We start from the raw sequence: 13,971 nt of genomic DNA on the forward strand, positions 1-13,971 counted from the left end.
TCCCCTTACCTCCCTCTCCTCTTTACTTTAATTTCTGGCTGAGTTCCCATCTGGGGCGTGGAGGCTCGCCAAGTCTACTTACTTGCCCTGGCTGTTAAGACCCGCATGAAAGGGAGCCTAAGGTGAGGCACCCTTAGATATTCAAGCTAGTGCCAGTGGCCAAACATAGATGGTACAAATTTCTTGTCTGGAATTTTATTGGTCTTCCACATGATCCAAGTTATTCAGCCGTCTTTCTCCACTTAATTTTCCTACTACACTATTTTTTCCTAATCTAATCTTATATTTCTATATTAATAAATAAATAACTCTTTCCTTGCCAACACCATCCACGCTTCGAATTCCTTTTATCCACTGGGGCTGGACCCCTGCAGAGAAGGAAATGGTTTTGTGCATTGGAAAAGGAAATGGCAACCCTCTCCAGTGTTCTTGCCTGGAGAATCCTAGGGATGGGGAAACCTGGTGGTCTTCGGTCTATGAAGTTGCACAGAGTCGGACATGACTGAAGCAACTTAGCAGCAGCAGCAGGTAAGTGATTATACCATCGTGATTACCTGGGTCTTGGAGATATTTTTTGTACACTGAACTATGAACTCCCCAGGTCACTAGGTGCCCAGTATGCTGCTGGAGATTAGTGTAGAAACAACTCCATAAGGAAAGTGTTAAGAAAGTGTTCTGCCAAGAGAATACACTCGTCATAGCAAACACCCTTTTCCCACAACAGAAGAGAAGACTCTACACATGGACATAACCAGATGGTTGACATCAAAATCAGATTGATTATATTTTTTTCAGCCAATCTTTGGCTCTATACAGTCACTGAAAACAAAAAAACCGGGATCTAACTGTAGCTCAGATCATGAACTCCTTATTGCCTAATTCAGACTTCAGTTGAAGACAGTAGGGAAAACCACTAGACCATCAGCTGTGACCTAAATCAAATCACTTTTGACTATACAATGGAAGTGAGAACTAGATTTAAGGCACTAGATCTCATAGACAAAGTGCCTGATGAACTATGGATGAAGGTTCATGACATTGTACAGGAGACATGGATTAAATTCATCTCAAAAAAAAAAAATACAATGAAGCAAAATGGCTGTGTGAGGAGGACTTATGATAGGTGTGAAAAAGTAATTAGCCTCAAACTAAAATAAATACTTAAAAGAGAGAGAGAGAGAGAGAGAGAGAGAGAGAGAGAGAGAGAGAGAGAGAGAGAGAGAGAGAGAGAGAGAGAGAGAGAGAGAGAGAGAGAGAGAAGCAAAACCAAAGGGGAAAAGGAAAGATATATACCCATATACCCATTTGAATGCAGAGTTCCAAAGAATAGAAGGAGAGATAAGAAAGCCTTCTTCAATGATCAGTGCGAAGAAATAGAGGAAAACAATAGAATGGGAAAGACTAGCGATCTCTAAGAAAATTAGAGATACCAAGGGAATAGTTCATGCAAAGATGAGCTCAATAAAGGACAGAAATGATATGGGCCTAAGGGAAGCAGACAATATTAAGAAGAGGTGACAAAAAATACACAGAACTGTTTAAAGTAGAGAGTCCCCTCTTTTATGTAGGAAAATCAGACTTAGACTTTTAAATGGGAAATATGAAGTTTTCCATATTTCCTGAAATAATATAGACATAAAGGTTACATATGACATATATTGAGAGTTCCAGATTGTTGGAAAAGCAGTATCGAAATGGATGTGTGTTATTTATAGGATGCCATATTTTATGCGGGAAAATCAGGTCTCACATTTTCATAGGTGAAATAAAGTATCTGTAAACTGCCAGGTCTCTCTGTCCATCAGTTTCTCCAGGAAAAATTATTGAAGTGGATTGCCATTTCCTTCTCCAAAAGAAAATGAACGTTACCTGTAAAAATATGGCTCTTGTGCCAACATAGAAAACATCATATGTCATATACAAAAATCTGAAGCAGTTTTGATTACTGGTGCCTGGTGGGGCCATCTATGGGGCTGCACAGAGTCAGACATGACTGAAGCGACTTAGCAGCAGCAGCAGCAGCAGCAGCAGCAGCAGCAGCAGAGAATTCCATAATGCTTGTTGAGAAATCTGTCCTCACATATTTATCAATGAAATGGTTTGAACTCCATGTGCTGTGCTGTGCTTATTTTCTCAGTCATGCTTGACCCTTTGTGGCCTCAAAGACTCTTACCCAGCAGGTTCCTTTGGCTATGAATATTTTCCAGGCAAGAATACTGGAGTGGGCTGCCGTCCCCTTCTCCATGTGATCTTCCCAACCCAGGGATAAAACTCAAGTATCCCGCGTTTCAAGTGGATTCTTTACCATCTGATCCACCAGGAAAGTCCAAGAATACTGGACTGGATAGCCTATCCTTCTTCTGGGGAACTTTCTGACACAGGATTCCAACCAGAATCTCCTGCATTGCGCAAAGATTCTTTCCAAGCTGATCTCCCTGGAAATCCTTTCGCGTTCCATATTTCATGTCAAAACGTCTGTGCCCAGATTTTCACATGTGAATTGTACAGAATGGCTTCTTTAATATAGAAAAATCTGCAGCCTGATCTTCAAATGGGAATTATAAAGTATTCCATATTTCATGTCTGAAAATCGGCATTCATATATCCATAGGTGAAATATAATTCCATATTTCATGTAGGGAAATTAGCATCCAGATTTTCCTAAGTGGGGGGGGGGACAGTACTCATATCTCATATAACCTGTTGAAATATCATAGACTGATACCCCCTTCTCCTCTTGTCCTCAATTTTTGCCAATATCAGAGTCTTTTCTAATGAGTAAGCTTTTCACATCATAAGCTAAAGTATTGGAACTTCAACTTCAGCATCAGTCCTTCCAATGAATATGCAGGGTTAGTATTTATTTATTTTTAGGAATGATTGGTTTGGTTTCCTTGTTGTCTGAGGGACTCTCAAGAGTCTTCTCCAGGATCACAATTCAAAAACATAAATTCTTTTTTGTGCTGCCTTTCTTATGGTCCGACTCTCACATCCATACATAGAAACAATTCGATATTTTGTGTTTTAAAATTCGACTCACTTTTTCACATGTGAAATATAGAGCATCCTAAGTTTTATTTCAGGAAAATTATGACTTAGTGTTCAAATGTGCAACACATAGAATTCTATATTGTATACATGAAATATAGAGGATATTTCATGTAGGAGTGCTACATGCTAATTTTCATAAGTAAAGTATACAGAAATATGTATTTAAAAATGGAAGCTCTATATCCCAATTTTTATATATGAAGTACATAGAGTTGCAAATTCAATGTAGGATAATCTGTGCGGCCTGATATTTCAATATGAAATATAGAGAATTTCATATTTCATTAAGGAAAATCAGGGCAAAAATATTGATCTCCTAAATAAACACTATTCCAAAATTCTAGTGCAAAAATCAACACTATGATTTTCATTTATCAAGAACTAAAAATTTGTATTTCATCTGAAATATCTTGACACGTATATCCCTATTTGAATTTTTGTGAATTCTGTATCACCTGTAAGAAAATCTATACCCAGATTGCAATGTAGGAAATATAGAAAATTCCATCAATTATATCAGAACATCTGATCCATGTTTTCGTCTGCAACACATATTGAATTACATAAACAGTATCAAAAAATCTGGCCCCATATTTTCATACATGAATTACAGTGAAACCCATATATAATATAAGAAAATCTGTGGCCATGGTTCCATGGTGAAATAAAGATATCTGCATATCTAATAATGGAAAAAATGTTACCTGAATTATCATAATGCAATACTGAGAAATTCATATTTTAAGTTTTCAAAATTGGTTTCCAGATTTTCTTTAGTGAAAAATCAAAATTTCAGAAAGGAGAATCTGCTCTCCTATTTACATATATTAACTTTAGACAATTGCTTATTTCATGAAGGAAAATCTGTGTACAGTTCAGTTCAGTTCAGTTCAGTTCAGTTCCGTTCAGTCGCTCAGTCGTGTCCTACTCTTTGTGACCCCATGAATTGCATCACTCAGGGCCTCCCTGTCCATCACCATCTCCCGGAGTTTACTCAGACTCATGTCCATCGAGTCCGTGATGCCATCCAGTCATCTCATCCTGGGTCATCCCCTTCTCCTCCTGCCCCTAATCCTTCCCAGCATCAGAGTCTTATCCAATGAGTCAACTCTTCGCATGAGGTGTCCAAAGTACTGGAGCTTCAGCTTTAGCATCATTCCTTCCAAGGAAATCCCAACAAATAATCTCAAATGTAATATCAAATTAACCACATTATATATCATACATCTGAGCTTAGATTTTGATAAGAGAAATTTAGGGAACTTCATATACATTTCTTAGCATAGTCTATAGCCAGATTTTCATAAATTATATATGAAAAATTTGATATATCATGTAGGAATATTTGAGTTCACATTTAATTATGAATTACATACAATATTTTACTACCATTAGAAACATTTATATAAAAAATTGTATTTGAAATAAAGGGAATGTCAGATCTTATAGTAAATTGTGCAAACATAATTTCTTATGTGATATACAGTTCCAGAGTTAATTATTAGTATGATGTTTCTCTTTCTTTATGTAATATACAGATTCCATACAGCATGTAGTCAAATTACACATGCTTTCTTATGTGCAATATAGGGAATTTGGCATGAGACGTAGGAAAGTCAGCCTTATATTTTCATATATGAAATACAGAGTATTCAATATTTCCAACTGGAATATAAATACCCAATTCATATGTGAAATATAGACAATTTTACATTTTACATAAGAAAATTAGTGACAAGATGTTTTTATTTATTCATTTTTTTAATTTTAAAATATTTAATTCTTACATGCATTGCCAAACATGAACCCCCCTCCCACCTCCCTTCCCATAACATCTCTCTGGGTCATCCCCATGCACCAGCCCTAAGCATGCTCTATCCTGCATCAGACATAGACTGGCGATTCGATTCTTACATGCTAGTATACATGTTAGAATGTCATTCTCCCAAATCATCCCACTCTCTCCCTCTCCCTCTGAGTCCAAAAGTCCATTATGCACATCTGTGTCATTTTTGCTGTCTTGCATACAGCGTCGTCATTGCCATCTTTCTAAATCCCATATATATGTGTTAGTATACTGTATTGGTGTTTTTCTTTCTGGCTTACTTTACTCTGTATAATCGGCTCCAGTTTCATCCATCTCATCAGAACTGATTCAAATGAATTCTTTTTAATGGCTGAGTAATACTCCATTGTGTATATGTACCACAGCTTTCTTATCCATTCATCTGCTGATGGACCAGGAAACACTCTCCCTGCCGAGTCTGTGGGGAGCCTTGGAAACACAGAGGGCAACATAATAGGAAGGGAAAAATAAATAAATAATTTAAACCAACAGATTACAAGCCCAACAGTCACTCCCCCAGCGGAAAAGCAGCACAGATGCCTGCCTGCATCTGCCACAAGCTAGTGGGGGTAGAGCAGGGAAGCCCGTGAGGCGCAGGCTACAGTGCTTTGTAAAAATCGGGCAGGAACACCCCATGCGCCACCAGAATGATCTAACTTGGGCTAGCAAACCAGACTGTGGGATAGCTACTGCACGAAAAGCTTGAACATAAGATACAGCCAGGACCGAGCACAGAACAAAGGATGGAATGGAATAAGCCAGCTGCAGACCATCCCCTGCCGGGGACAGGCAGCCAGAGCCGTAAGCATTGGAAAGGGGCAATTGCAGACCCAGAGAGACTTTACTTACCTAACTGTAAGCAGGCTTCTTTGCTAAGAATTCCGGGGGTGCTGGACAGTCACCATCTGCCTCACAGGGGGCTCCAGCGATCCACCCAGAAAGCTGAGCAGCAGGGGCAGAAAAGGTGACAAGTAGCGGTGATCACGCTCGCCAAACTCCTGAGCTACTCGGACCTGGGAAGGGCACAAAGCGCAGTCCCAGCCAAATCTGTGCCTGTGAGGGCTGCCTGAGCGCCAAACCAGAGCAGCTTGGACGGGGGAAGTGCACGCAGCCTAGAGCCGGCCTCAGACGGTTCCCGGCTGAGCATCGTAGAGCCGAAGCTGTTTGTGCACCGTGAGAAGGGACAGGTCAAGTGGGGCTGAGACATTGTGTGCAACGACAGTGCTATTTGTTTGCAGCAACCCCCCTCCCCACAGCGCGACTGAACTAGTGAGCCTAAAAAACCAGCAAACAGAAGAAGTAAAACAGAGGGATCCACCTTGGAAGTGATCCCACATGGCCCACAACATAAGAGAAGGGCTAGATATATTTTTACTATTTTTAAAATCATTCCATTTTTCTTTTCTTTTTTGTTTCTTTTTTTTAAATTGTTAAGTCTTCCATTTCTCCTCTAATTTTTATTTCTATAACCTACTATTACTATCTAAAAAAAAAAAAAGGCTTTTTTAAGGCAAACACCATATATAATCTTTGGATGGTTGTTGGTGTTTTTTTTTTTTTTTTAATTCTTTTTTTTCTCTCTTTTTTTTCTTTCTTCCTTTTTCCTTCTGCTTCTTTTCTTTAATATTGTATTTTTGAAAATCCAACCTCTACTCTAGATTTTTAATCTTTGCTCTTAGGTTATTGTTGTCAATTTTGTACATTTAAAAACCCAAACTTCACTACCCAAGTTTACCTGAGAGCGAGATTACTGGCTTGACCACTCTCTCCTCCTTTGGACCCTCCTTTTTCTTCACCAGATGGCCTCTGTCTCTTTTCTCCCCCATCTCCTCTCTTTCCAACTCTGAATCTCTGTGTGTTCCAGATGGTGGAGAACACCTAAGGAACTGGTTACTAGCAGGATTTGTCTCTCTCCCTCTCATTCCTCTCTTATCCTCCTGGCCACCTCTGTCTACTTCCTCCCTCTCCTCTTCCCCGTATAACTCTGTAAATACCTCTGAGTGGTCCAGACTATAGAGCACACATAAGGAAGTGACTACTGGCTAGCTTGCTCTCTCCTCTTTTGATCTCACCGCATCTCATCCAGTTACCTCTAACTACCCCCACTCTCTTCTCTTCTTCTTGTAACTCAGTGAACTTCTCTGAGTGTCCCTCAATGTGGAGAAACTCTTCATCTTTAACCTAGATGTTTTATCATCAGTGCTGTATAGATGGAGAAGTCTAGAGGCTACTGTAAAAATAAAACTGAAAACCAGAAGCAGAAGGCTTAAATCCAAAGCCTGAAAACATTAGAGAATTCTTGAATTCAGGGAACATTAAGCAATAGGAGCTCATCAAATGCCTTCATACCTACAGCAAAACCAAGCTCCACCCAAGGGCCAGCAAGTTCCAAAACAAGACATACTACGCAAATTCTCCAGCAACACAGGAACACTCCCCTGAGCTTCAATGTACAGGCAGCTCAAAATTATTCCAAAACCTTTGATGTCTCATAACCCATTACTGGTCACTCCACTGCACTCCAGAGAAAAGAAACCAAGCTCCACCCACCAGAACTCCGACACAAGCCTCCCTAAACAGGAAACCTTGACAAGCCACTGATAGAACCCCACCCACAGTGAGGAAGCTCCATAATAAAGAGAACTCCACAAATTCCCAGAATATAAAAAGGCCACCCCAAATGCAGCAATATAACCAAGATGAAGAGACAGAGGAATACTCAACAGGTAAAGGAACAGGGGAGTTGCCCACCAAACCAAACAAAAGAAAAAGAAGTAAGGAATCTACCTGAGAAGGAATTCCAAATATTGATAGTGAAAATGATCCAACATCTTGAAATCAAAATGGAATCACAGATAAATAGCCTAGAGACAAGGATTGAGAAGATGCAAGAATGGTTTAACAAGGACCTAGAAGAAATAAAAAAAGTGACAAGATGTTTTTTATCTCTTATGTAAGATCGAATGTTTTATGTAAAGGATTTGTAGGTACGTGTTCATATGTGAAATATAGAGAATCCCATAGAAAAATACATTCAAACACTTATATGAGAAATAGTGAAAATTCCATATTTTATCATGGAAGGTCAGTGTATAAAATTTCCAAATGTAAATATCAGTTCAGTTCAGTTCAGCTCAGTTCAGTCTCACAGTCCTGTCCGACTCTCTGTGACCCCATGAATCGCAACACACCAGGCCTCCCTGTCCATCACCAACTCCCAGAGTTCACTCAGACTCACGTCCCTCAAGTCAGTGATGCCATCCAGCCATCTCATCCTCTGTCGTCCCCTTCTCCTCCTGCCCCCAATCGCTCCCAGCATCAGAGTCTTTTCCACTGAGTCAACTCTTCACATGAGGTGGCCAAAGTACTGAACTTTCAGCTGTAGCATCATTCCTTCCAAAGAAGTCCCAGAGTTGATCTCCTTCAGAATGGACTGGCTGGATCTGCTTGCAGTCCAAGTGACTCTCAAGAGTCTTCTCCTACAGCACAGTTCAAAAGCACCAATTATTCATCACTCAGCCTTCTTCACAGTCCAACTCGCACATCCATACGTGACCACAGGTAAAACCATAGCCTTGACTAGACAGACGGACCTTAGTCGGCAAAGTAATGTCTCTCCTTTTGAATATGCTATCTAGGTTGGTCATAATAGAGAATGTCAAGTTTATGTATGAAAATCAGAACTCAGATTCTCATAGGTGAGATAGAGGAAATTCATATAACTTGTAGAAATATTATGACCCAAATATTCCCGTGTGAAATACAGAGAAAATCGTTTCATATATAAAAATAAAAATCATATTTTTCTGTAGAGTAGATAGACAACTTAATTGTTCCTTTAAAAGAAAAATGTCTGCTCAGATATTTATAAATGAACGTTTTAAATTATATGTTGCCACTGCTAAGTCATTCAGTCTGTGGGGAGCCCACCAGGCTCCCACAGTGGGGAGCCCACCAGGCTCATCTATCCCTGGGATTCTCCATGCAAAAACACTGGAGTGGGTTGCAATTTATTTAATTTTAAAAATGTTTGTTCAGATTTTCATAAGTGAGCAATAGAGAATTATTTTTTCAATGTAAGAAAATATGCAGCTGAATCAGCACATGTGGCAAAAACAGAATTCCATTTATTGCATTGGACGACATGTCCAACAGATTTTCGTGTGTGAAGTAAATAAAATTCCATAATTCAAGATGGAAAATCTGTTTCCAGACTTTGAAATGAGAACTATAGAAAATTAGATCTATCGTGTAGGATGAGTGCCAAGATGTTCATATGTAAAATGTATAAAATGTCATAATTCTCAGAAAATTACTTAATCATGGAAATGACATATCCAACTTTTTTATATTTGGAATATAAAGAATTTCATATTAAGTGTAAGAAAACCAGTGCTTTGATGTTCATATATGAATACTGAATATTCCTATCATGCAGGAATATTTTGGTGCTGATATACGTATATGAAGCATGAAGATCTACATATTAAATACAGGAAAATCTGTACCCAGACTTTCATATGTAAAATCAGAATATAGTAGCTTACGCTGGGATATCTGCGTGTAGATTTTCATTAGTGAAATTTAGAAAATTCCACGTTTCATGTAGAAATATCTGCATTCAGATGTTCACATGTGAAATAATGAATGACAAATTTCTTGTAGGAAAGCCTCACTGATATCCACATGTTAAATATAAAGTATTCCAAATTTCATGCTACTGTATCAGAGACCACATTTTCTTACACAATGTATAGGAAATTCCATATTTCAGTTCAGTTCAGTCACTCAGTCACGTCTGACTCTTTGCGACCCCATGAACTGCAGCAGGCCAGGCCTCCCTGTCCATCACCAACTGCCAGACTCCACCCAAACTCATGTTCATTGAGTTTGTGATGCCATCCAACCATCTCATTTTCTGTTGTCCCCTTCTGCAGCTCTCAATATTTCCCATCATCAGGGAAAATATATTTTCTTTCAAATGAGCATCTTTTCAAAAGAGTCAGGTCTTCGCATCAGGTGGCCAAAATATTGGAGTTTCAGCTTCAACATTAGCCAGTAATGAACACCCAGGACTGATCTCCTTTAGGATGGACTGGTTGAATCTCCTAGCAATCCAAGGGACTCTAAAGAGTCATCTCCAACACCACAGCTCTAAAGCATCAATTCTTTGGCAGTTAGCTTTCCTTATAGTCCAACTCTCACATCCATACATGACTACTGGAAAAACCATACCCTTGACTAGATGGACATTTGTTGGCAAAGTAATGTCTCTGCTTTTTAATATGCTGTATACTATTACACGCAGGAAAATGCATGCCCAGTGTTTTGTAGATAACATATACAGAACTTGCATAGTATATTGCAGATTTTCAGGTCCATGTTTACATATGTGAAAGATAGAAAAATAAATAAATAAATAATAAATTAAAAAAAGAAATATAGAATTGCATAATTAACATCAAAAATTGGCTCCAGGGTTTATTGATTAACTATAGAGAATTCCATATGAAATCCTGGAGTCTGTTGAATTAGTTTTGTATTTGAAATAGAGACTGCCATATGTAATAGCAAAAAAAAAAAAAAAAAAAGAAAAAAAGAAAAAAAAAATCTGAGTTTGTATTTACATATAAGAAATACTGAAGATTGCATAATTCAGTCCAAAAATCAGCATTCAGTTTTTCTTGGTGAAAAATAGAAAATTCCAAATTTCTACAAAAGAAATTACAATACAAATTTTCATACAGAAATTATAGAGCAGTTCATATTTCAGGAAAGAAAAGCAGCATCATTTTCACTTATGAATTAGAAATAATTTTCCAATTCACATATAAACATTTGAGTTCATATTTTGATAATGGCAAAATAGAGAATTTCATGTATCACTTAAGATATTGCCCATACATATTTTCAGCAATTATAGAGAAAGGAGATTATGTTGCACATGGGAAAATGTGAGTTTGTATTTTTTTGTTTGAAATGTAAAGAATTTTTGAGTTAGTGTAGTAAAAACTGCATGCGGATTTTAATTATTTGCAATAAAGATGACAGATTTTATGTTGAAAATTTCACAAAAAATTTGTAAGAGCCATGGGACTCCATGTAAATATAAGAGCATATTATTCAGACTGTAATTTGTGAAATAAAGAGAATACTGCATTTCTTCTGAAAAATCTTGGTTGAGATTATCATATGTGAAATATAGTCATTTGTAAATTTCTTGAAAGTAATATGTGATAGAGCTGTCAAATGTGATATATATGTATATGAGAGGGTTACAGGTAGGCCAGGGGCGGTAGCCGGGGGGAGCTACACACGCTCAAAGCCAGGGGCAGCAGACAAGAAGAGCTACCCCATGTCCAAAATCAGGGGTAGCAGCTGAGAGTCTGAGGCTGTGATGGCGCAGAAGCGGCCCAGAGGAGCTATCCCCCGCCCAAGGCCAGGGGCTGCAGCATGGAGGAGCTACCCCATGCCAGAGGTCAGAGGCGAGGGCAAGAGGAGCAACACTACATCTAAGGAGCAGTGACTGAATGAGCAGAGGAGGGTCAAGAGTAGTTACTCCATGTTCAAGGTCAGGAGACATGACAATGAGGAGATACTGCTCGTCCAAGCTAAGGAGCAGTGGCTGCATTTTGCTGAAGAAGCTGTGAAGAGATACCGCACGTCCAAGATAAAAGAAACCCAAGTGAGATGGTAGGTGTTGTGATAGGGCATCAAAAGGCAGACACACTGAAACCATAATCACAGAAAACTAGTCCATCTAATGACATGGACCAAAGCCTCGTCTAAGTAACTGGAACAAACCCATGCCATGTGGGACCATACAAGATGGGTGGGTCATGGTGGAAAGGTCTGAAAGAATGTGGTCCACTGGAGAAGTGAATGGCAAACCGCTTCAGTATTTTTGCCTTGAGAACCCCATGAACGGTATGAAAAGGCAAAATGATAGGATAATGAAAGAGGTACTTCCCATGTCAGTAGGTGCCCAATATGCTACTGGAGATCAGTGGAGAAAAAACTCCAGAAAAAATAAAGGAATGGTGCCAAAGTAAAAACAATACCCAGTTGTGTATTTGACTGGTGATATAAGCAATGTCTGATGCTGTAAAGAGCAATATTGCATAGGAACATGTAATGTTAGGTTCATGAATCAAGGCAAATTAAATGTGGTCAAACAGGAGATGGTGAGAGAAACGTCAACATTCTAGGAATCAGTGAGCTAAAATGGACTGGATTTTAACTGGATGAATTTAACTCAGATGATAATTATATCTGCTACTGCAGACAGTAATCTCTTAGAAGAAATGGAGTAGCCATCATGGTCAACAGAGTCCAAAATGCAGTACTTGGATGCAATCTCAAAAATGACAGAATGATCTTCTGTTTGTTTCCAAGGCAAACCATTCAATATGACAGTAACCCAAGTCTATGCTGCAACCAGTAATGCTGAAGAAACTGAAGTTGAACGGTTCTATGAAGACCTAAAAGATGTTTTAGAATTAGCACACAAAACGATGACCATTTCATCATAGGGGACAGGAATCCAAAAGTAGGAAGTCAAGAAACACCTGGAGTAACAGGCAAATTTGGCCTTGGAATACAGAATGAAACAGGGCAAAGGCTAATCGAGTTTTGCCAAGAGAATGCACTGTTCACAGTAAATACACTTTTCCCACAACACAATAGAAGACTCTACACATGGACATCACCAGATGGTCAACACTGAAATAAGATTGATTATATTGTTTGCAGCCAAAGATCTAGAAGCTCTATACAGTCAGCAAAAGCAAGCCCAGGAGCAGACTGTGGCTCAGATCATGAGCTCCTTATTGTCAAATTCAGACTTAAATTGAGAAAGTAGGGAAAACTAATAGACCATTCAAGTATGACCTAAGTCAAATCCCTTATGATTATAGAGTAGAACTGTGAAATAGAATTAAGGGACTAGATCTGAGAGATAGAGTGCCTGACGAACTATGGACTGAGGTTCGTGACATTGTACAGTAGACAGGGATCAAGACCATTCCCATGGAAAAGAAATGCAAATAAGCAAAATGGTTGTCTGAGGAGACCTTGCAAAAAGCTGTGAAAATAATAGAAGCAAAGAGCAAAGGAGAAAAGGGAAGATATAAGCATTTGAATGCAGAGTTTCAAAGAATAGCAAGGAGAGCTAAGAAAGCCTTCCTCAGCAATCAGTGCAAAGAAATAGAGGAAAACAACAGAACAGGAAAGACAAGAGATCTCTTCAAGAAAATTAGAGATACCAAAGGAACATTTCATGCAAAGATGGGCTCTATAAAGGACAGAAATAGTATGGACCTAGCAGAAGCAGAAGATATTAAGAAGAGGTGGCAAGAATATATGGAACAACTGTACAATAAAGATCTTCAAGATCTAGATAATCACGATGGTGTGATCACTCACCTAGAGCCAGACATCCTGGAATGCGAAATCAGGTGGGCCTTAGAAAACATCACTAAGAACAAAGCTCAGGGAAGTGATGGAATTCCAGCTGAGCTATTTCAAATCCTGAAAGATAAGGCTGTGAAAGTGAAGGAAGTTAATACAGCCACAATAGGGAAGCAGAGATGTGCCTGCAAATGGGACTGTCTGCTCAGGCAGAACGTGCTTGCAAACAAGATGTTCTGCCAAGGAGTCTGGACACAGCCTTGAGTTTAATGGTCATTTGCAAATGAGGGAACATTCCCTTCCTGTGATAAGGAGGAAGAAAGGGCTCTGAACATACTCTGCAGTAAACAGGAATTTCACTCCCTTTTGCTGTACGATAATATTTATGCACATGTGCTGTGCTGGGAAGGCTTAGTCATGTAGTCTGGAATTCTGCCAATGGGACTTTTTATGAAAATAAACCACAGCTTGTTTGCACAGTTATTTTCCTCTGACCGGAGTTGTGTCTTTGTTTCTTGTGTGTGTGTCTTGTCTTTGTGTCATTTTGCTTGCAACATCTGGTGTCCAATGTGGGGCTCGAGTGAAACTGAAAGGGTGAGTAATCCTGGGAGGATTTTATATCCATAGCAGGGGAACTTTCAGGAAAATCATGGGGAATTCCTCCT

General features: G+C 38.9%; 1 long non-coding RNA gene across 1 annotated transcript; it reads right to left on the reverse strand.

Moving 5' to 3' along the window:
• Positions 1–4,882: 4,882 nt before the first annotated feature.
• LOC132658998 (uncharacterized) lies at positions 4,883–13,546 on the reverse strand. Its single transcript, XR_009598962.1, has 3 exons — positions 13,322–13,546; positions 5,747–5,910; positions 4,883–5,326 (listed from the first exon to the last, which is right to left on the reverse strand). It is a non-coding gene; the product is annotated as an uncharacterized LOC132658998 (long non-coding RNA).
• Between the last annotated feature and the right edge of the window lie 425 nt (positions 13,547–13,971).

Source organism: Ovis aries, chromosome Y (genome assembly GCF_016772045.2).
Source record: "Ovis aries strain OAR_USU_Benz2616 breed Rambouillet chromosome Y, ARS-UI_Ramb_v3.0, whole genome shotgun sequence".
NCBI classification, from domain to species: Eukaryota; Metazoa; Chordata; class Mammalia; order Artiodactyla; family Bovidae; genus Ovis; species Ovis aries.